The sequence below is a fragment of the Panthera leo genome, chromosome B1, assembly GCF_018350215.1.
Source record: "Panthera leo isolate Ple1 chromosome B1, P.leo_Ple1_pat1.1, whole genome shotgun sequence".
NCBI classification, from domain to species: Eukaryota; Metazoa; Chordata; class Mammalia; order Carnivora; family Felidae; genus Panthera; species Panthera leo.
Window position 1 is genome coordinate 62,032,667 of NC_056682.1, and position 26,058 is coordinate 62,058,724.

A 26,058-nucleotide genomic window follows, 5' to 3' on the forward strand; every position below is an offset into this window, starting at 1 on the left:
TAGGAGGCAACCTTATTCGTGCCACCACGGGTTCAGTTGGGTGGGTCATTAATCCCCGAAAAACTGAGCCTCAAATCCCGCATGGTGCAACCTTTTATGCATTTCCTACTTTGTCTCCCATATATGAGTAACGTATAGACATACAGTCTGACTGGGTGGTCTCATGTTACAAGGTCGTGATGGATGTCAGGTACAGACACACAGAGTCATGAGGGATGTCACAAACGCACATAGATAGGTTGCCTTCACTTATCTTGAGGTTTCTTTTCTCCCACATTCCTTAGCAACGGAACCCTAACACATTAGGGCCAATGTTGTAACTAAATGGGCTCTTGTGGTTTTTATTATGATTGCAGGACATACCTCAGCAAAACCATCAGAGATCTTTGCAGAACAAGATTCATTACTCACAAGTCCTAGGTCCCACACAGCAAGGTCCCACATGGATAAAGAAAGAGAGAGAGAGTATGGACCTGGAGCTCTGCCTTCATAGGGTCTAATGATGATGTGCTCAAGGTTTCACAGATTCACTGTATTTTGGCAAATTTAATGCGTTAGAGTGGGAATTAATGGTAAAGGAGAAACAGTCACTAAATCAGTCAGTTATCCAGGTTACCTATGGCTTTCTAAAAGAGGAACTTCAAGGGTGGGGGTGGCCTGGTTCATTATCTAATTGTTTTTCTAATAGCTGTGTCATACAGCTGGCAATGTTTATTCCAGATGGATGTCTTTGAGATAGTTGTGTTAGCAATCAACAATTTAATGTCCATCAATTACAATATAATCAGAAAGCTTAATGTCAGGCACTTACATAACACTGGGCAACAGTTGTGGCATCCAGCAGGAGGACATGTGACTTTCTCCTCAAATTGGGTCAAGGTCTTACCAGAATATTCCACTGCCTAAAGCCCACATTGTAAAGTTAAGAACCAATCACAATGCATACATTAATCAGGGGAAGGAGGAGAAAGGAAATAATAAATTAATCGAGATATATTTATGAGAGGAGTATGTGATCATTCAGAAATAAAACGCACAAAGCCATCATAGTCTTTGTTCATGTAACTAGCCATGAGGCCTTGGTTGATATTTATAACTATTGTTTTGTTCCTACACTTCACACATTTCCTTTTGCCATAACCCCTTGAAACATAAATATTTCTGCATAAATGCAAGTCACTCGTTTCTGCTTCATTATAAGTTTTTTCTTTCAAATTCTTTTGTTATTCCTGTGCATTACTTGATTGTTCAAAAGATTTTCATATTTTTTATAGACATGATAAAAAGAATGTTTCCATAGAAAACTAAAATAAGTTTTCTATGCAAAAATGTACTAATATTAACATTGTATTTCACTGTGTTCTGTTAAGAATCAAGAATGCAAAATATTTTTGTCCAAAGCCATATGTAAGAGATGATTCTGGGAACTTTTGTCTAATAATTATAGTTAACAGTATAATAACTATTGTATTTTAAGTATGATTATGTAGCAGGCTATATATAAAACCATTAAACTTGATGGTTCTGGCTACAAAAATGAGTTAAGAAAAAGAAATAAAAGACACATATTGGACAGAAAGAAATAAAACTATCTCTTTCATAAATGACATCTTAGGAAAACCTAAGCAATCCACTAAAAACTATTAGAGCAAAAAGCTAGCTCAGCAACTTATAGGATACAATATGATTATACAAAAATCAATTGTATTTCTATATACTAGCAATGAACAATCCAAATTCAGGAAACAATCCATTTAATACAGCATAAAGAAGGATAAAATATTCAGGAATAAATTAAATAGAAGTGCAAGTCTGCACACTAAAAACTATAAAATATTGTTGAAAATACTTAAAGATCTAAATGAATAGTCAGTTTTGAAGACTTAATATTGTTAAAATTCCCTAGACTGATCTATGGATTTAATACAGCATTTATCAAAGTTCCAGCTGACTTCTTTTCAGAAACTGACAAGCTGATCCTAAAATTCATATGGACATCCAAAGAATCTGGAGTAGCCAAAAATATATTGAAAAACAACAACAACAAAAAGCAATTGGAAGATCACAATTTCCTATTTCAAAACATATTGCAATTATCAAGACTGCATGGCACTGACATAAGGTTAGTTATATAGGTTAGTAGAATTGAACTGAAAGTCCAGAAATAGGCCCTTACAGTAAATTGTTTTTGACAAGGTTGCCAAGACACTAAATAGTGAAAGAACGCCACTCAAAAAATGGTGCAGGTACGGCTGAATATCTACATGCAAAGGAATAAAGCCAGACCCCTACTTAACACCACAATTTGCTCACAATGGAACACGGAGTTAAATGTAAATGCTAAAACTAGGGGCTCTGGGTGGCTCAGTCAGTTGAGCATTTAATGGCTCAGAGATCATGATTCCAGAGTCCTGGGACTGAGCCCTGCTTAAGGTTCCATGTTGGGTGTGGAACATGCTTAAGATGCTCTCTCTCTCTTCCTCTGCCCCTCTCCCCAGCTCTCTCTCTCTGCTTCTCTCTCTCTTTCTCTCAAAAAAAAAAAAAAAAACAAAAACAAAAATAAAAAACGAAAACAAAAATAAAAATAAAACTATAAAACTTGGAAGAAAAGACAGTAGTAAACATATATAATCTTTGTTTCTTAGGAATGACACCAAAGTACAAGGGAGAAAAGAAAAAATTTTGAGTTGGACTTCACCCAAAGTAAGATCTATGGGGGTTCAAAGGATAGTGTCAAAAACATGAAAAGAAAATATTCAGAATGGAAGAAAATATTTGAAAATCTTACTAATGATAAGGGACTATATAAGAATATCTAAAGAAGTCTTACAACTCAGCAATTAAAGAAAAATAACCCTATTAAAGATTGACAAAAGACTTTAACATATATTTCTCCAAAGAAGATATACACATGTCCAATAAACACATGTAAAGATGTCCAACATTTCAGTCATTAGAGAAATGCAAATGAAAAACACAGTGAAATACCTCTCTGCATTTACTAGGGTTGCTAAAATAAAATGTCAGACAATAACAAGAGTTGAAAAGGATATGGAAAGGGGCGCCTGGGTGGCTCAGTTGGTTAAGCGTCCGACTTTGGCTCAGGTCATGATCTCGCGTTTCCTAGGTTTAAGCACCACATCAAGCTCTGTGATGACAGCTCAGAGCCTGGAGTGCTCTCTCTCTGCCCCTTTCCTGCTCCTGCTCTGTCTCTGTCTCTCAAAAAGTGAATAAAGGTTAAAAAATTTTTAAAAAGAGAAAATGATATGGAGAAATTGAAACTATCCTACATTGCTGATGGTGGCAATATGGTGCCACCATTTTGGAAAACAATCTGTTCTTCAAACTGTTAAACATACACTTACCATATGACCCAGAAAGTCAACTGTTAGGTAGATATACAAAAGTGAAAACACATACCTCACAAAACATAATACATGAATATCAGCATTATTCATAGTAACCAAAAAGTAGAAACAATCTAAACATCCATTGATCCATGAATGATAAACAAAATGTGGTATATTCATAGCGAAATAGTTGCTTGGCAATAAAAAAGAATGATGCTCTGACAGCAGGTTCAATATGGATGAACCTCAAAATATTATGCTAAGTGAATGATGCCAGTCATAAAAGTTGACACACTGTTATGATTCCATTTATATTAATTAACCAGAATAGACAAATGCCTAGAGGCAGAAAGTAGAGTCATGGTTGCCATGGATATTTGGGGTGGGAGGGCAAGAAAAACATGAAATGACTGAAAGAGTATGTAGTCTTTATTTGGGGTGATGAAAATATTTTCAAATTTGGGGTGATGTTTACACAACTCTAAGAATATGCTAAAAAACACTCAATTCCACATTTTAAAATATAAATATTGGCCACCTGGGAGGCTCAGTTGGTTAAGCATCTGACTTTTGATTTTGGCCCCAGTCATGATCTCAGGGTTCATGAGATCTGTGCTGACAGCACAGATCCTGCTTAGAATTCTCTCTCCCCCTTTCTTCTCTCTGCCTCTCTCCTGCTGGCACGTGTACATTCTCTCTCCCTCAAAATAAATAAATTAACTTTTAAAAGGTTAATGTTACGTTATGTCAATTATACCCCAACAAATATGTTATAAATTTTTTTAAAAAATTATTATAATCCCATTTAATGCAGCCCAGATGTTAATGAATTTCAGGGCAATAAGTAAAAGGAAGTTTTATCAGCTTTCACCCTTCTGGCTATGAAACTTTTTAGAAAGGAAGCATGATAATTCCCTTCATCTCTGTGATAACTGCTCTGCCAGAATGATACACTGCTCTAACTAATATTATATGAAGCTGGAAAGAGTGAACCTTGAGTTTAAGTTTGAAATCATATATATTTGTTTTAATTTACCTATTCAATTGATTAGATCTTTAACTCCTATTTACCTTGTCAGGTAGCAAAACCAAACTTTGTTTTCTCACTACTTAACCTGTCTTAATGGAAGCATGTGATGGTTTTACTGCATTTCATTATCTATGCCATTTTACTGATGTGTAAAACAGACTTAATGGTGGTTTTAAACATACCATTTTTATTGGCTTTGGGGGAATGAAGACAGTGTGCAACATTAAGTTTTTGACATTAAGATTTGCTGTATGATTTCTTTATGATCAGATTCAGTGCTTTCTAAGGAAGCATTTACATCTATAAAACATCCTTAAAGGTAAAAATATAGTGTTTTTAATGTTTTAGAACTCAGAGAACTAGCTCTGTTTAGATAAAAAAAAAAAAAGCAAATATAAAGTTGTGACAGGTTTCCAATAAATTTAGGTCATATAAATTCCACAAACCTATTCACAGCCCATGTTGTGTAGTCAGTTTTTGGTTCGTCTGTTGTTACTGAATGATCTGGATAGTGAACCCATTTCTCCTTTGCCTATGAGACAAAAGACAGAATAAGCGTAATAATAGCCAATTTTTATTTTGAAAATCTCATCCAACTTTATTTTTTCAAGGTAGTATAAGTATGACAACATAATGATTTTTAGAAAAGATTTAATATGTATTCAATATCTAATTCATTATTTTAAGCCAAGGTGGTTCAATGCATCCCCTTAAAATTTTAGTATTCTTAACAGCTGTAATAGACTGTATGGGTTTTTTTTTCCCTTTATCTTCAAAGGTCACAGTTTCAAAAAGGCAAAAAAAATACAAAAATTGATTTTATGAAATATATAGTAATAAGTAGATAGTGAATCCTGTATCAATTTTTCAATATTCCTTGGCATTTGGAACATCTACTAACTTCTTTATCCTCCCACCCATCAATGTCCCTAAGTCACTCAAGTCTATTTTGCAACAGAAGCCACAACGACCAGTTTTGTATGAGTTTTTATTCTGTGAACAATATCCTACACACATAGACACATGCTTTTAAAAACATACAGTGGTGGAAAATGTACACACAATTCTAATTCTTTACTTTTTCTAATTATTACTTTTTTCATCTAACAATATCTTCTATTATATCCACACACAAAATCTCAATTTTATAACCATTATTGTTTTATGTATGATGTATAACAATTTACTTTTAAGTACATCCTACCAATGGACACTTTGTTTCCTATATTTTGGTATTATAAAACAATTGTATTTCACAAATATGCATTTGAAACTGAAGAAAAAGTTCTTAGAAGGGAAATTTCCAGGTCAAAGTATATTTGACTCAAATGTTCTTAACGTCTTTTAGGTGAATTCTTTTTTTTCAAATTTAAAACGTTCACGAATAACTCCAAGTTTATCAATTTACATTCCATTCCAATAAAAATGAACAAATGCCTATTTTCCCATAACTTCATGAATATAATGTGTTCTCAAACTTTTTTCTTTTACCAAATTAATGAAAATTAGCATTGTCATGCTTTTCATTTGTATATTTCTTCTAATATGAATATTAAACTCATAATATTACTTTTCTCATAATGCAATTTGCTTACTTCTTGTGCTTACTTATATATGTTTTATTGATTTTTAGGACCTCTTTAAATTAATGTATTGAAGAATTAGCACTCTGTCTATAATGAGTTGAAAATATATTGTCCACTTTGTTTCCTCTTTGTTTATGGTATTTTCTGCCATACGGAAAATTTGATTTTCATGAAGTAAAATCCATTATACTATTGTGGCTGCTCATTGTGGTTTCAAACTTAAAAAGTCTTTCCCATACTGAAATGTTGTGAAATTATGAAAATTTTGTCTACATATTGACAGGAATATCATTTATTGATCAGAATTTTGTTCTGTTGGATATGGGGTAAGTATCCAACATTTTTCGTGTGCTTGCCAAAATCTATATTTAATACTAGTTTGAAAAACCATACTTCGCATTTATAAATTCTTATACATACCTGATTTTATAACTGAACTTTTCAGCTTGTTCCAGTTGGTTCTTCAGGGAGTGAGTGCCATAAAGTACCATTGAGCTATTTATATTGGTGGGGGTTGGATTTTCACCAATAAAGAGAGGAAACCCAAGGAAGAAGAAAAACAGGAAGGAGGCAGCATAGAGGGAGGGCTGAAGGTAGCACTAGCCCATGTCCCTACTGCGTGGCTCAGAGGTAATAAGGCACAGCCAAACCGTAGATTCCTCTACACACAGGCATATACTCCTAATCACCAGAAAATTTTATATTGTTTTCACTGGATCAGCAGGACTCAAAGGAGACATTTCTAAGGATAATTTCCCATTATGAATATTGAGTATATTATGTCAGAATGAAAAGAAAATAAACAAAGATTATTTTCTTTATACCTAATGTGTTGTTACCTTGTAAAATATAGGTCTTGTATATTGAAGTATAAGCCAAAGAAAAAGAAAAAGAAGAGGAAAAGACAGAAAGACAAATATTTAGGAGATGGGAATCTAGGGAATGGTAAATAAGCATAAGAGAAAACAACTTTGGAAAATGCCAGAGCAGAATGAAAATACAAAATGACAGGAACATATAAACCAGTTGGTCCTTCAGACAAAAAGTGAATGCAATAAATCAGAAGAAATCAAATGTAAAAATAAAAATGTATGTACAGCTACTTGCTGTCAAATTGAGACTCTGGATAAGGTCACCAGAATAAGGTAACAGTGCCATCCTGATGCTTATTGTCTGAGATGGCTTACCCTGTGATCACAACACTCCTTACACTGCTCTGGGACTCACTGGGCAATGGCCCATGCATGTAATAACCGATTCAGAGGAGGGGACTTTTTTCCAAGAGACAATTTGTGAACTAGACTCAGAGTTATGCTGCAAATATCCCTATATTATTAATGTATTTGGTATATCATCCTCTAGGAATTGGTAGTAATGGCTAAGACTTTGAATGACTTATCCTTAAATGAGTCATGACTAAGGCAGTATATATACAGATGTCTTAGTCTTCGATCACCTTCTTCTTTATGTTGATCAAGAACTTTGACAACCTGCTTCCATCTTCTTTATTGGTCCAGTCCATCTGACAATTATCAGAATTCATATAGAAGACCTACCAGGCAGCTAACCTCTGAATTCTTGAACACATTCCCTCTATTGAATTTAACCTTCACTTCACTAAACTTCTACATTCTTGGGCAACAGGGGCCCTTGTATCAGCTAGAACTGTTCTACTTGGTCTGTCTTAGACTCTAACTTCCAATTGTATGGATACAACTTCTTAGTCATCTATTTTTCTCATTCAGTCATTCCCAAAACACATATTTAACCACAGTTAAGTCTCCCTTTAACCTTCAATATATGCTTATCCATAACTCTACTTTGATTTTCACTTTTACGGCTTTGACTTTAAGTTTCTTTACTTCAGTTATTTTCTTGCCAATACCCTTGTTCAGCTCCTCCCTATCCCTATTCTCCTTGTCAAACAAACTAAAAATAAAAAAAAAAAGAAATAAATAAAAAATACCAAAACCAACCAAACAACAACGACAAAAGCAAAAACAAAAGTTCAACGCTGGAAGAATTCCATTTCCATACTCTCTCCTTCTGTTCTCAGGTGACTTTCATAGTATATTCATTAACTTCAGTCTGTCTCTGAAAGTCTTCAAAATCTTTCCACATGTCTCTAATTCTTTTTGTTCCATTATCCACAATAACTATATTAACTTCATTTGAATAATCAAATGATTTCCACTACATCCCTCCCTTAGATTACCAAATTTCCTACTTATGAGAGAAAATAGAGGCTTTCTGGTGAAATATTATAAACTTCCTGTCTTTTCCCAAACTCATGGGCTACTCTACCCATGGGGGAAAGGGAAAAGATATATTTATATTTCTTCCATTTGGGGAGTAAGGGCAATCTGGATGTAAAATATATCACTTCATTGATCACCAGGATTTTGATTTAACAAATTAGCCTGGTAGCATTTTCTTCTTTCTTTAGAGTCAATGCTGACCTAGTGGTATTCAAACTTGGCTGCAGATTAGAATTACCTGAAAGGTTTATTTTTTTTTTTAATTTTTTAACGTTTATTTATCTTTGAGAGAAAGAGAACATGAGCAGGGGGAGGGCTAGCGAGAGGGGAACTGAGGACCCAAAGCAGGCTCTGCACTGTCAGCACAGAGACCAGCGTGGGGCTCGAACTCATGAGCTGTGAGATCATGACCTGAGCCAAAGTCAGACGCTTAACCGACTGAGCCACCCAGAAGCCACTTACCTGAAAGTTTAAAAAAATTCCAGGAAGAGTCCAGACCACACTGCTAGAAATTCTCATTCAGTTGGTCTGAGAAGACCCAGGCTTTAGTATATTTTTATATACCAGGTCCCAGTGATTCAAAAGTATAGGCAGAGTTGAGAACACATACACACTAATCTTGGTCAGATACCCATTACGTGTAATCTGTGTTCCTGCAAAATTCTCCTCTCCTCATCTTTTAATGCAACCTACACATCGTTACAGTGTTAACCTTCTTGAAGTTTTCAGAACATAACTCTCATTCAAAATCTTTTCATTTTTCTTCATTTCAGTAGATACAATGATTAGATTCATATCAATCAAGATCTAGTCTCAGCACACTGTCAAGAATTTTCTCACAAAAATTTTTCTTTCATGTAACATCTCAATCTGCTGAGGTTGCTATAACAAAATACCACGGGAAGTAGATTATAAAAAAACAGAGAAAGTTATTTCTCCCAGCTCTACAGGCTGGAAATCAGTGATCAGGGTGCCAGTCCAGTTGGGTTGGAAGATGTTTCCCTGGCCTATCCTTTCATGGAAGTGGGGACAAAGGAGCCCTCTAGGGCCTCTTTCACAAGGGCATTCATCTCATGAGTACTCCACCCTCACGATCTAACCACCTTCTACAGGCTCTATTCCTCATATCATCACATAGGGCATTCGGATTTCAACATATGAATTTTGGGAGGAAATAAACATTAAAACCATAACAAGTGCCTACTCTGTACCTCAGCTTAGTTTCCTGTAAGTACTTTCTTATTTTCATACTTGTCTTACATCCTTTCTCATGAGGGCATATGTTCAAATAAAGAATAGAGGCTCCTGGGGTGAGAGAGAGACAGAGCACTGCACAGTCTTTCCTAGACAGATAAGGGAAGGGGCCAGCTGATGATGTACAGATTCACTGGAGGAAAACAAAGACTCCTTAAAAAAAAAAAAAGATAAAGTTTGAGACTTTCTGCAAAAAGTGATAAGGTAGTTTTTGCAAGCAAGTGAGGAAAAACATGGGACATGCTGAATAGGATCCGCAGATTACTCTGAGCTTTAAGATATATATTTTTAAAGAAATATGTAATATAGACCAGGAAAAATAATTGTGTGACCATATCCAGCTACTGTCTTTTTAAAATAATTTAATCCTTGGGAAGGATGGGATAGGTGGAAAAGGGATATACTGGACATAAATATCAGCACACTAGTGTAGAGTACCTATAGTTTGCTGAATGTGAATTCTATTTAAATTACTCATAAAGTAAAATGCAATGCTTCTCAATGCAGACTTTAGGATTATCCATTCTCTACAACTCCTTTTGTTTTATTCATAAAATCCCAAGTAAAGGATCCCTGGATGCCTTTTATTTGAAAAGCATGAATCGATCCCTGGTACTGAAGTCAAGATTTTAGTTTCCAAACTACTAAAATTCATGTAAGCTTTCTAATAGAATGTTGCAATAAGATGTATTTCTGCCTGTGTGTTATTTATTACATATATATTTAGTGGCCAATAATCCAAACTATGAAAATATATGTAACATATGTAATACCTTTATATATTGCGTGTAATTGTTTAATCCAAAAGGTATTTCCTTTTTCTTTTGAGTATACAATTACTTTGTAATTTTAGTTGAAAAGTGTTTTTACTTATTTAAAAAATGCAGACACGTTTTAATTTTAAGAATCATCTGCACTTTTCAAAATGCAAAGCTACAAAGTTTAACAGAAAGTACAGAGCATAAGTGTGATATATGAAGGAAAGTTTGAAACAAAATGTGATTCAAAAGGAACTTAGAAATAGAAACCAAAATAACTAATTTTAATACACAAGAAAAGTTGACAATTTTATGTGTCTTAAAATATATTATCACCAGAAAACCCCTATTTACCAAGAGCGAATTTAATTTCTTGCGCAAGGCTTGCATTTACAAACCTCACATAGCTTATTTTCATAGTCTGTTGCCCTACACATAAATTATTACAAAATGACAGTATAAAAAAGGAAAGTAGGTATATAATAAATTGGCAGTTGTCATCCTAAATAGCTCACAGTCCCAGGCTTAGTATGTTTGTATGCTTTGCCAATAAAATCTAACTGAAACGTATGTCTTTTTTTTCCTCCTCTCCTTAAGTGGTACTTATTCTTCTGCCTGATATAGTTTGCTTTGTCTGATTGACAAAAAAGTTAGCTACTCCAGTGACATAAGTCAAGATCTAATTTCCAGGAATTTTTAATAAATTAAAGCTTCTAGGCATTAAGAAGAGGCTAACACAGACAACCTGTCTAGTATTATTTTGTTAATAACATTTCCCAAGCACCATTTTCAAACTCTCTCTCTCTCTCTCTGTAAGTAAGAGCTTTCTAATATCCTTATCATATTCCATCTGTTTTAAATACTAGCTCAAATTCTGCTTCCTTCTAAAACCTTTTTATCAAACATTTCCATTCTGTAAGCTTCCAACAAATTCCAGAATCATCCTTTGCCCTCTCTGAACATTTATATTTTAGTTGGTTTCAACTGACTATGAAAGCTTGTTTCTTTGCAACATGGGGAACTTCAATACTATGTTTTCTTCACTATCAATGCCATGGAAATCTCTTCAAGATAAGTTTTCTTTATAATTAGAGCTTATCTTTAATATAGCCATATATGTGGCACTGACCCTTGAACTAGGTTGGGGTTAGAGATGCCAACTCTTGCAAAGTCAAAAATCTATGTATAATTTTTGACTGCCCAAAGATTTAACTATTGATAGCCTACTGTTGATCAAAAGCCTTACCTGTAACATAAACAGTCAGTTAACACATATTTTGTATGTTGTACGTATTATATACTATGTTCATATAAAAAAGTAAGCTAGAGAAAAGAAAATGTTATTAAGAAAATCATAAGGAAGAGAAAATACATTGATAATACTGAACTATAAAAATCCTTGTATAGACAGTGCACCCAGAAGTCCTGTGGGTCTCTTCAACAGTGTTTGGACAAAACAGACTCAGGGATGCCTCTTTTTCCAGCCTTCCATCACTCTCCAATTTCCTTTCCAGTAGAAACCTTGGGATCGATCTGTCTTCTCAGCCATACCCTGCATCAGGCACTAGTCAACACCATTTTTTGAGCTTAGCTCCCTATTGTGCATCAACCATAAGCCCCCAGATTCCTCAGAATTATTCCACTGAGGTGGAAGCTGCCAAACTTCCTGGTCAACATGCATCTGTGGGCCTCCTACACCTATCTGTCCCCAGGCTTCTATTCCCACCAGGATGTTGTGGCTCTGGATAGTGTGGGACACTTGTGTGACTTGGCAGAGGAGAAGCACCAGGGCACTCAGCCTCTCCAAAAGATGCAAAACCAGCATGGGGGCCACGCCCTCTTCCAAGATATGTAGAAGCCATCCCAAGATGAGTGAGGTAAAATTGTTTGCCACGGAAGCCGCCATAGTCCTGAAGAAGAAGAGCCTGAAGCCGGCCTTTTGGATCTGCATGCCCTAGGCTCCGCTTGCGCAAACCCCCATCTGGGTGACTTCCTGTAGAGCCACTTCCTGGATGAGGAGGTGAAAGTCATCCAGAACTAACCACCTGACTAACCATAGGCTGCCTGGCCCCCAGACTGAGCTGGGCAAGTGTCTCTTCTAAAGGCTCACCCTCAAGCTTAACCAGGAGCCTGTGGAGACCAACGGCCCATAAGGGGATCCTCTGGCATCCCCCTGTTGCCAAGGCTTATGCCTGAGCCTCTCCTTCCAGCCATGAGGCAGTTTTTTAATGAGGCTGAAACCCTCACTCAAACCTAAAACCAAATGAAAACAATGAAGCTTTTCACAGGAAAGAAAAAAATCCGCGTTTGAGTGGACCTGAGTAGTTCAAACCCATGCTGTTTCAGGGTCAACTGTATATACATATATGTATATAATATAGGTATATTTTATATATAAATATGTCATTACATTTAATATATAACATATATGTGTGTGTGTATATATATATGTATGTATATATGTGTGTGTGTATATATATATATATATATATATATATATATATATATATATAAAGGTCATTATATACATCTAAAAGATTTTACATATTCTAAGCATTTTCTACGGTAAAGACAGCACAAGATACACACGCTCAGAAACATTATCTTAAAATTGCTTCATCATAAGCTGTGATATATTTAATTTTTGTCCTCAAAAGCATATTCTGGTAATTTCTCCCATCTTCATCTTTCTACTTTAAATGTGGCTGAGAATGCCAATTGGGTGGGAGTTGACTCATGTAAACACCATCTGGCTCCCGAGTTAGAGGAAGAAGTTTTATAAAGAAGAGATTTCCCAGACTTATTGTCCTTTCTACCAATCCTGCTGACTTCTTTCAGAATTTCCTGGGAGATAAGGAGAGTACCTTTCTGAATACTACACTAAATTATAAGATCAAACTGTCTCCCATTTTGGATTTTTCTTTGGGATGAAAATAGTCAAACAGTGTGAAGTTCCACAAACAGAAGGATCTTGTTCCTCAGAAATGTGTCACCACATGGCATCTTTGATTCTAAGCAGAAGCGGCTCAGGCAAGCGGTTTCCAACTGTCCTTAGAAATGGGTTTCCTCTGTTCATAAGATTCTTATTTCATGGGTATTAGAACCTGCTGTGTTGTTTCAAACTATGCAACCTGAGGAGAAAGAGTAAACTTGAACATTTTGGGATGAACTTTCCTTAGTTTATTTGACCAAAGTTTTACAAATCATCATCATTATGCTTTTAAGCTAACTACAAAGGATGAATCACAAAGCAAAAACCTAGCAGACCGAAACAGAAAGAAGAAGAAATCTTATGATCTTTAGCTCTTGTTTATGCCCTCCATGAGATAAGAAATAGTCCAACTGCCTGAAATAAGGTGTTTTTCTGATGCTGCTGACCTGCAGCTAAGTGCCAGTAGAAAAGGGGAAAAAAAGAATTTAATTCACTGAAGCTAGTTATGTTTAAAATAATTGCTACAGTAGAATAATACCTTTCCGAGGTTTCTATGTGTGCAGAGGGCAAGACAGCTGTTGGCTTCTCACCAGAAATATGATTTCCTATCTTACCCATTTCAGTGTAAGAAGGAAAATAGCCTATCTCACTGGTCGGAGTCAGGAGAGTCATACCAAAAAAGAAGTATTCGAAATCAAAGACACAGCCAAATGATATGAAGAGAATCAAAGTTAAATAGCATATCAAAATATTCTGTAGAAGGTCGTTGCTTCTTTTAAACATATGAATGTTTATTTTTCACACATTCATATATGCCTAGAATTCCATTGTATGCCTGATAGAAAAAATAATGGTCATACCCATACACACATATCGTTATAACTTCCTACATTCCATATTAACCATATCTATATCCCCAAGATGCTGTTGTCGACCATGTTAATAAATTTTCCTCGCTGAATATGTTTAACCAAATTCAGGGTTATCCTAATATGAATCATCTTCTGCACACAAAGGCATGCTGGCTACCTTGTTCACCCTCACCTCAGGGAAGAGCATAAAGCTAGTCAACCCACCGGAGCTTCTCTCCATGAGTCTATGTACTAAAATTAGTGATGGGTAAGCCCAAGAAAGCCACCTTATGAGTAAACTGCAACTAATTTTCATGGATGCACTGGACAGTTAATTTGGGAAGGACTGATAATAATAAACACATAACAATAGAAATGATTGAAAAAACCACAATCCTAGAACTGTTTTTTTGCCATTTACCAATATGATATTAGCAGCAATAGAAGCTGTAAGTCAGAGGCAATCAGCACAGAAAAGCAGGAGAAAAAAAATCATTCTAACATAACTCTGAAGGGCAATCAGTGACAAGCAGCGGAGACTTAAAGCAACAAGTTTAAAGCCATCCCTGTGGATCAGTAGAGATTTGGTAATAGATACCATTGAGTATTCTTTCAGTAATTTTCTCTGCTTGCGACTCTTACATGGGCTATTTCTCCAAATAAAGGATATTGATTTAGTTTTGACCTGAAGGTCCAGAGAATTTTTTAAAGTGAATTCACATTTTAAATAACAAAATTTATTTAACTTCACGGTTTTTTTTTTTTTTACAAATTATTGATTTTATTGGATTTGTTGACAATAACCTACCATAGTTTGAAAATCAGCTGTAAATTGCCTATAAGAATTCTTATATTTTTTGAACTATGTACTTTTTGAAGCATACAAAGCTGATCCTATTTCATAGAGTTAAGCCAAAAACCAACAACTCAGACACAATTCCATATCCAAATTTACTTTTGTTCCTCTACAAAAGATCCAAACTATTAATTAAGTCTATAAATAAACTATTAAAAATAGTAGCTAATACATATGTGTGCTTTTCATGTGTCAGATGTTAAGTGCTTGCATTATATAGCTCATTTAATACAGCCATCCTATGAGATGGGTACTGTTATTATTTACATTTGTCAGGAGAGGAAATTGAGGCACAGAGAGGTAAAGTAACTGACCCAACGTCATCCAACTGGTTAAGAAAAGAATTGAAATTCAAACTCTGGACAGTCTGGCTCCAGAGTCCACGCTCTTAACTCCTTCCCTTACTGTTTTTTCAGACTAATTTTACCAATCCAAAGAGTGAGCAACACTAGTATAGAAATCCACTAAATTTAATATCATCTCCTCATCAATCAGATAAGTATGGCTACATACCAGTAGTTTGTGATTAATGCTTTGGAAGACTAGGTGGCTGCATATGTAATTATATGGCTGGGGGAATGGGCAATAAGAAGTGCATATACCCAGTTTTTCCACTGAAGCCTAAAATTGTATTGGTTATGTCTGGTCATCTTTGCAAAATATTCTAATTTGTTCTTTTAAAATGGAAATCTTCTAAAATGTGAAATCTGGCCTAGTATCTGGCACTTCATTCAGGAAAATTGAAGGCTAGGCTGAGTCAATAGCCCCAGGTTGGTATTCAGGGGAGGTGTCTTCACTCATATATTTGGCCATTAACACTTACTGTCATCTGGGGTCTTGAATCAGCTGTTGAACAGATCACTGGTCAGGGGACTGGCGAGGTGGGTGTGTCACCTGATCAGTTGCACTGGGTCTCCATATTCTCAAGGGTTTCCTGCTTGATTTAATGCTCTGCTGTTGGTGTCTTAAAACTCCTAATAATTTTATCTCTTATTAAAGTTCCAGTATAGTTAACATAAATGTGATATTAGTTTCAGTTGTACAATATAGTTATTCAGCAGTTCCGTAAATTGTGCAGTGCTCCTCAAGGTAAGTGTACTCTTTTTTAAAAAAAAATTTTAATGTTTATATATTATTGAGAGACAGAGCGTGAGCAGGGGTGGGGCAGAGAGAGGGGGAGACGCAGAATGTGAAACAGGCTCTAGGCTCCCAGCTGTCAGCACAGAGCCTGACGCGGGGCTCAAACTCACGGACCATGACATCATGACCTGAGCCGAAGTCAGATGCTCAACCGACTGAGCCACCTAGGCACCCCTACATAAGTGTACTCTTAATCCCCTCCACCTGTTTCACTCACCTGCTTACCCCACTCCCCTTTGGTAACCCTCTATTTGTCCTCTACAGTTAAGAGTTTTTTAGTTTCTTTTTTTTTATTTGTTAATTTGTTTTGTTTCTTAAATTCCACATATAAGTGAAATCATATGATACTTATCTTTCTTTGACTGGCTTATTTTGCTTTGCATAATACTCTCTGGCTCCATCCATGTTATTGCAAATGGCAAGGTTTCATAAAAATCTTAGAAGAGAGCACAGGCAGTAATTTCTCAGACATTGGTCATAGCAACATCCTTCTAGATATGTCTTCTGAGGCAAGGGAAACAAAAGAAAATATTAACTATTGGGACTACATCAGAATAAAACGCTTCTGCACAGCAAAGGAAATAACCAACAAAACTAAAAGCCAACCTACTGAATGGGCGAAGATATTTGCAAATGACATATTCAATGAATGGTTAGTACCCAAAATATATAAAGAACCTCTACAACTCAACACACACACACACACACACACACACACACACACACACACACACAAATAATGCAATTAAAAAATAAGCCAAAGGCATGAGTGGACATTTCTCCAAAGAAGACATCCAGATGGCCAACAGACATGTGAAAAGATGTTCAACATCACTCATCATCAGGGAAATGGCAATTAAAAGCACAGTGAGATATCACCTCACACCTGCTAAAATCAAAATCTCAAAAAACAAGTGTTGGCAAGGATGTGGAAAAAAAGGGACTCTCATGCACTCTTGGTGGGAATGCAAACTGGGGCAGCCACTGTGAAAGACAGCATGAAGATTCCTCAAAAAATTTAAAACAGAACTACCCTATGATCCAGTAATTGCTCTACTGGGTATTTACTCAGAGAATAGGAAAACACTATTTGGAAGAGCTATATGCACCCCTATGTTTATTGCAGCATTGTTTATAATAGCCAAACAATTGAGACAGCCCGGGTGTCCACTGATAGATGATTGGGTAAAGAAGATGTGCTATGTATATGCAATGGAATATTATTCAGCCATATAAAAATAATTTTATCTTTGCATTTGTGTTTTATAGCACCAAAGGATTAATAGAGCCTGTGTGTGAGCAGAACAGTACACATGTCCACCATCCCTTGCCCCCCCATTTAGTATCTACAATGCCCATGAGCACAGTGGACTATGTTGTGTGGGAGTTTAGTAAGACTCATAACAAGTACAAAGTAAGAAATTTACATGTACAACTGAGTAATTGAGGTAAGGAGGAGGTGCTGACAGCCCTGGGAGGCCATGCTTTGTTTTGAATCATATTTGATTCCAAAGCAAGAAGGCAATGACATTTGAAGAAACATGAATCAGCAAAGAACTTCACACATCCTTTCTTACTCATGTTATTTTCTTGTATTACACTAACATGATGATGTGGAAGGGAAGGGAAACATGGAGAAACTCATAGTTTCTTTTCCACTCAGTCCTTCCTTGATCATCAGTAAGCTGAGGGTAGAGTATTGGTTGAATTCATGTGTATGAAGAAGTGAAATGAAAGTTAGTGAGATGGTTTCCTGCAGTGTTCCCATTTTTCTGGTAAGAACTAAATGCATATGCATGCATGAGCTACAAAATGTGAATTGTATAACTTTGGTGATTCCACATATGAGTTAAATGCCCTTATATTTGCATTTAAAATTGGTATTGCACAACTTAAAGAAGATGAGTAAAGCTCATGGTAATAATTTAAATTTTTAATTTTTCCTTACTTAGCACATCAAACAGCAAATACAAAATACTGTAATAAATAGAAAGATAACTTGCACAAGAAAAGCAAAAGCTTTATGGTTTAGTATTTTAATCACACACTTTCATTTTTGTGTTGGGTCACACAAATTATATAGCCAGTCCTAGAAAACTGCACACGGTCTCCCCATTATATTGTATTTTATGAAATATTTGTCAGCATAATTGTAGGCTCATGTGCTTTGTTCCATTCTTCTGACCATATAATGAATTGTGTTAAAAAGTGGTATAATTCAGTGGTGAAAAGTATTGCTTCTCCTTCCGCTCGTCTCGTTTTCTCCAGCCTGAGAAACTTTCTTCTTGTATATTCTGGGAGGGGCAGGCAGGACATGGCAGCAGAGAAGAAATAGAATAACCCACCATTTTCAAATGCCTCCTCTCAAACACTTTATGTATTTCAAGACTCTTCACTGTCCCCTGTGAGATTTACGTTTTAATGAACCAGAGCCAGGAATCAATTCTTTTATTGTTTTCTTTTATTTTCTTTTTAATTTTTTTAAATTTAAAATTTTTTATTTTATTTTATTTTGTTTTCAGCTCACACAATTCTCTCTTAAGGTAAGATCACAGAAAGATTCTAATGCTTGAGTTGAAGAAAGAGCAATAGACAACAAAAAATGAGGGGCATAAAGAAGTGAGTATTTAAAAATACGATCATGCTACACCATAATAAAATAATGCATCATGTCTTAAGTTGACTTAATTTTCTAAACTCAAAATATCTCTCTTCTCTCAGGCAAGCTACCACATAAATATGCAACTATTTTGAAAGTTGCTGTTCTTTTTTTAGCTGCTTATGCTTTATTCTTGCAACAAACTGTGACCACATGATGATTTTAGTAACTTTGTTGAACCACTGTTCCTATGTGGGAATTTTTTTTCTGTCCTTTTTTTTTTCTTTTGGCCATTGCTGGCATAACGGTTGTTAACTCATTGTCAATTTATTTTATAGCATCTTAACAATTCCTCTAAAATATTTAAAAATTCCCTTATTTTGTACATGAAAGAGACTGCAAAGTCAAACTTTTCCTGTTGCCCTAGAACGGGCATATGAGGTTCAAACCAGAGGGGAGAAAATTAAGAAATCCACATTCTAAAGAAAAATCTCCAGCAATAAGGACCAGAGGATGCCTTCAGATCTTAAGGTTAGGTAACCAAACATCGTCTCAGTAGACCATAGCTGCCAATCCAAAGTCTATAGACTATATTTTATTGATTCTCAGACACACAATTCTTTCATGTCTTAACAATTCTGAAATCAAGTGTCCTTACAATCAATACTATCTTACAGTCACTTAGGCCTGGCAGAAGTTCAAATATAGTTGCCACTGTCATTCACATGAGACACTGTGTACAAAAGAGCCAATATCAAAACTTACAGAATGAGTACTAGTGCCATGGAAGAGGGCCCTGCAGACAACAGTGGAGGATGCTGTTAACCCTGGGTGCCAGATGTCTGTACAGGGAGACAGAGGCAGAAATTCATCAGACACAGCTCAAAACAGTTTTCAAGGGGAGTCTACAGGTCTCCAAATCTGCACAATTGCAAAACTTATCTGAGGACACTGGTTATTTGGTTACTGATGGATTTTATTCAGACGCCCCACAACTCTTGATGACACGAAGTATGCTACTGAGGTAAAAAAAACAAAAACAAAAACAAAAAAGCATGGACATTGATGAATGTTAATCCAAAGTGACTTAGAAGACTCAGAGTCTGACTATGAGGTTGTTCTAGAAATGTATTAATCAATTTTTTGTGTATATTTTTCAGTTCTTATATGCATAAAAATGATACACGATAAAGTCTACCTGTGTCTGAAGAGCTCTTTTCAATAAGATATAATTTTTTTAAAAAATGTGCAACAAGATTCCATTGTGGCATAGTTTAATTGGTAGCTTTGATTTTCACTCAGTGAGTGATACATAAAATAGTGTTGCAGCCAGCAATTGATGGTGTTTTAGAAAAGCAGGATGATGAGAACGTTGAGGTTCTCACTAAGGATAATAGTCATGGAGAAGAGGTCTGTGCCAAAGTCCCTTGAAGCTAAGTTAAGGGAGCTTCAAAAGAAAAGTTCATATTGATTAGGAGGGACTCAGGAAGAGGTCATGAACATATCCCAAGAAGCACTGGATGTCTACTTGGACAGCTTCTTTGTTGATCAGCCCTGAATCTACTTGCAGAGAGAAACAGAAAATTGGAAGGGAAAGTAAGACAACTGTGGAAGAGTCTACATGCTCACCATTTGCTTTTGCAAAGAAGGGGTATTTCAAGGGGGTAAAGTTACATCTCAAAGTAGCTCTCTTTTGCTCAAGTTCCACACAAGAAAGCGACTCTCCAGGTGAGGAGATCAAAGTTTGTACGGGTTGAAGTCGGTGGAGGTTGAAAGGGAGCTGAAGTGGATGGTTGGAAGAAGTTCAGTCAGACCTGGTCTCCAGAGGCAAGTGAGCACTGGAAAAGTTCAAAGGATCTGCATGAAAGAGCAATCACCAGCCAGATTCCTGCCTCACAGAAGACACCCTTGCTGACACAGTGTTTGCCCGTGATGCAGCAACATTACAGAAATAACATCACATGCACATTTATATGAAGAGATTTTGCCCAGCTACCCTACCATCTGCTTATCACTGTAGTAGCTAGAATTAAATAAAAGATGGAGAAGGGACATAAAAAAGCGGAAGCCTCTCCATCCAAGTCCCTCCAGCAAAGGGTTAAGCCATTGCTTGAGGACAGAGGAAGAGAGAAAATTGGAGTTTTCAACTGGATTAAATTTATGAAAACCAAAAATGAAAGGATGGCTATGGGGTCTGCCTAAACACTGTTACGGGACTTTGAATTAGAAATTGGACAGAGCACAACAGAAGAATGTGATTAGAAAAGATAAACGTTCAAACTGCTCCATTATCGAGTTACCTTTACGTGTCAAACATTTTAAAATGTAAGAAGTCTTCCTCATATTCTCCTGCCTGAAAAAGTCACACAAAACAAACATAAAGGAAAGATTTGCAAAATAGATACTCTTATCCAGCTGAACTCTAAAGATTTCACATAGTCTCTACCTCCAAACTAATTCGAGTACTTTGGATACAATGTTAGAACTCTTTTCTGGGCTGTATTTTCAGCCAATGCTATTAATTGTATTTTTTTGTAAGAGCCCACTAATCTAACATTGTAGCTTCAATGTCAACAGGAGGGCTTTTCATCTTTTTCTTTTTTTTCCAATAGCTTGTGCTTCTCTATTAGCTTACTTTGAATGATACTAAAATGCATTCTTATTGTCAGAATGTAATATTTTTTACATAAACTCTTTTTCTTCAGTATCATGTTAAGCAGCTCAGTTTACATTAAAAGAAGTTGAGAACTATGTGCATGTTTAATCTGATTTGTTTGAATGTGATGTAGTAACTCATCAGGACCCATAAAATTATTTTATAAAAGTTTCCATTATAAAACTATTGACAAAAATTCAATATCCATTTATGATTTAAAAATTTCAACAAAGTGTGTGTGGAAAGAACATACCTCAAATAATAAAGACCATATATGATAGATGAAGCAGCAGATTAATGAGGTAGGTAATATTTCTATTTCTATCTACTCCAGTTGTCCCTGAACTCTATGACTGTATCATTTTACTTAAAATATCATGGGGGCGCCTGGGTGGCTCAGTCAGTTAAGCAACTGACTTCGGCTCAGGTCATGATCTCACGGTTCATGGGTTTGAGCCCCGCATCAGGCTCTGTGCTGACAGCTAGGAGCCTGGAGCCTGCTTCAGATTCTGTGTCTCCCTCTCTCTGCCCCTCCCCAACTTGTGCGTGCTCTCTCTCTCTCTCTCTCCTCTCTCTCTCTCAAAAATAAATAAAATGTAAAAAATAAGAATAAAATATCATGATATAACAAATCATGAACAAATATAAAAGACGTGTTCTGAAGTCAAACAGAAATGCTTGTATTATCTTCCTTGCTTTTCCTCCAAATTCATATCAAGAATGAATTCTGAAATTCATTTGGCAAAAAATTACTGTGTCACTTATGAAAAAGAACAATTACATGTAGACTTTCAAAGCTCTCATCTTAGAAATTTACCCCATTACCTTTGAAGAAATGACTCTACTCTAAAAATAGGATTGATTTAATCCTTTAAAATAGGTATCACCAAATAAATAAATAAATAAATAAATAAATAAATAAATAAAATAGGAATCACCTCTCCCTGTAGCCTGGTATTTTTCAGTAAATTATAATCTTATCTGGAATAGATATTTAATTCTGCTATTCAGAACGACTGACACAAAATTGGGCCAATTATAACCATCCTATGTAATAGATATCTGAAATTAATATTTCTCTCCCAACCTCTAGATTTGCAAGAGTATGCAGAGTTTGTAAAATCCCTTTACTGATGTTTGCCTCCTGTTCTGCAATTTCCAAATTATCGTAATAAAAGTAATAAATCAAGTTAAAATCTAGTTCAGATGTGGTCAGCATCCTTAAATTTGGCCAACACTTGAAGGTTTTGTTTTCAGAGAATTTTAATTAATCACAATGAAATGTTTAAGGTCTTTCAAGGTAATACATCCTAAATACACATGCCAAAATATAAAATATGGTTGGTTTAACTAAATATAGCGATTACTACTTACTTACATTGCTCTAAATGATGTGCAAAAATAAACTCATATAATATTCAGTTTTATAGATGAGGTCCTCGAAGTCCAGAGAGTTTAATAGCCTGCCCTCGACCACACAGCTAGTTAAGACCAGAACCAGGATATGGACTGGAGCAGTGCAGCCTCAAAGTGTGAATTCTTTCACATCCTAATAGCTCCTTTCAGGACTAATATGTGAGAGCATGACATTCTATCATAATCAGAATACAGTGACCTCATGTATTTCCTCTAAGAAATTAATGTGACCATGTGCTATGCCAGAATTTCTAAAAAGGAATCTGAGCCCCTTGTACATGTTCCTCTAGAATGTTCTCACTTTATATAGATGTCTGTTGAGATCTCCGAGAAACAACACAAGAGTTTTTTCAGTTTTACTTTCTCTAGCGAAGCTAGAGAATCATACTTCTCTGTTCCTCCTGATTGTGAAATCTGTAGCTTTTCCCTGGACTTTTATCTTGAGAGGATACTTAGAGGAAAGCACGTAGATGATTAGAACTTTAACATGGAACAAAGTTTAGGTGTGATCAAAAAAGAAGATGTTACCAGGATTGTTATAAAATAATTTTTTTTTTTAATTTTTTTTTTCAACGTTTTTTATTTATTTTTTTTGGGACAGAGAGAGACAGAGCATGAACGGGGGAGGGGCAGAGAGAGAGGGAGACACAGAATCCGAAACAGGCTCCAGGCTCCGAGCCATCAGCCCAGAGCCTGACGCGGGGCTCGAACTCACGGACTGCGAGATCGTGACCTGGCTGAAGTCAGACGCTTAACCGACTGCGCCACCCAGGCGCCCCATAAAATAATTTTTAAGTTGAATCACATTGTCCCTGCCAATAGTTGAGCTTCACCTGGCAATCCTGAAGATAATCGGTTAATTAAGGAAATTTGAGACTAATTAATTAGAAGGGTATAGATTACACACTTGGGTTTTATTTTTACTTCTTAATACCAGTTTTTTTCTTTTTTTTTTAAATTTTTTTTTAACGTTTATTTATTTTTGAAACAGAGAGAGACAGAGCATGAATGGGGGAGGGGCAGAGAGAGAGGGAGACACAGAATCGGAAGCAGGCTCCAGGCTCTGAGCCATCAGCCCAGAGCCCGACGCGGGGCTCAAACTCACAGACCGCGAGATCGTGACCTGAGCTGAAATCGGACACTTAACCGACTGAGCCACCCAGGCGCCCCCCAGTTTTTTTCTTAAAATACTTTAAGCAAGAGGGAAAAGCTGGGGGAAAAAAAAAAAAAAAAAAAAAACGAGTCACGGAACCCAGCACTTCTCTTTCTTTCATTCTAAAACAATTATCTTTCCTCAGCTTCCAATAGTGGGGACAAAGCAGACCATGCATCAAAGTGAACTACAGTGTCCCAAAGAAAAGGAACATACATGTGAAGTGGGGTAAAAGTGAATAAACACCTGTATATTTTCATTCCTGTAAAAGTAAAATGATATACTTAACTGGATTCTATTTAGATTATTATAAGTGTTTACAACTTTGGAACCCATTTCTAGTATGCAGATCCATTCAATAAATAGACATACAGAAAAAATCAGAGAAATGGGTAATTTATAAAAGCAACTAATTAAAATAATTTCATTTTCCTTTGGAATATATCTTATGTTGTATTTAGATACTGCCTGCTGATGGCTTGTCAATTCACATTTTGAAACAGAATTAAGCCATCACACTTTACAGAAGCTATGGAAGGAAGCTCTGTCTTTCTGGTCTACCTCAAACTCATCTTTTATCTTCCAACGGAAGGGATATCGTTCTTAAGGGGTGAGGTTGAAAAACTTTCGAATGTCAGTGGGCCTTTTCTGGCCTTCTCTGCTCAATAACTCTCTCTTTTATGCCACTAAATTTCATATATTACTGGAGAAGAATAAAGTAGAGACATAAAATCTAGAGCTAGAAAGGACCTCAGAGAACAGTTGGACCTGGATATCTCATTAAAAATCCTAGCCCAGCCTGGCAGGTTATGTAGTGACTGACACAGTGAGAGTGTGGGGAAGTAGAGACCTCACGCTCCATCTGAAGGGGTCCATCTATTGCTGAATTATTGGTGACCAACTGGTTTGAAGAATATAGGATCAACAGTGCTAATTTTTTGTATTTTTCAAGTTAAACCATATATCCATAATTTTACACGGCAAATTCTAACTTCAAGTGTTTTAACTTATTTATTTTATGGGCACCTGAGTGGCTCAGTCAGTTATCAGCCTTGATATCAGTCAGGCTCAGTCAGGCTCAGTCTTGATATCAGCTCAGGTTTTGATCTCAGGGTCATGAGATCAAGCCCCATGTAGCGCTCAGGGAGCACCCCGCTTGGAGTCTATCTCTCCCTGTCTCTCTGCCCCTCCCTCATTCACACGTGTGTGTGTGTGTGTGTGTGTGTGTGTGCGCGCGCGCACACACGTGTGCACATGCTCTCCCTCTTTCTCTCAAAGTCAATAAGCAAACATTAAAAAAACTAATTTAATTTATTTTAACAGAAACAACAACAACGTACGGGTCAGAAAAACACATACAGGGAAGTATAACCATCTTCAAGATTACCAGTCTGTGAGTTTTGGCCCTTTTTTATGCTTATTTTGTAGATGAGGAAACTGGTAACTGATGAGTAAGTGAGTAAGATGAAGAGCTGAAATAAGAACTCATTATTCCTCACCTTTAATTTTAGTGTCTATTCTTATACCTTATGGCATCAGCTAATTCTCTGCTATAGTACATCATCGGAAACACAGAGTATGCTTCAAGACTTAAGGAGTTAGCTTCTGACGATAGCTTAGTAGTTGAGCATACAGGTTCTACTGCCAAAATGACTATATTTCCTCTAGCTACATCAGCTCCCGCTAGCTCTGTCAACCTAGGGAAGGTACTTAAACTCATAACCTAGTTCTGTCATCTCCAAAGTAGGAGACAATGTTGTCCTTTTCACTGGGTTGTGGTGAAAATTAAGGAATATGATAAATGGAAAGCTTTTCCAGTCTCAAGAATAGTAGCTATTATTACCATCCAGGGCACAATCACCATCATTATCATTACAAATTCTTCATGATCTCAGTCCTGAAATGCTCCAAAACTGATCTTCTGCAACTTGATTCTGATTCATGACACTCATGGTTCGAGGGCCTCCTCAAGTATAACTAGTTTATCTCTGTTGCAGAGTATACTATATTTGCTGTGATCTGGATTATACTGCATGCCCCACTGCCCCCCTTTATTCAGGTCTAGGCTCAAATGTGAACTTCACATTTATATCTTCAAAGACTATCCTTGGTAAACCAGTTCTCCCGTGTGATGTTCCATCATTCTGCTTTTCCTTTCTTAATAGAATTTAAAATTCCTGAGATTGTATGATGAGCATTTTTGCATATTTTTGTCAGTC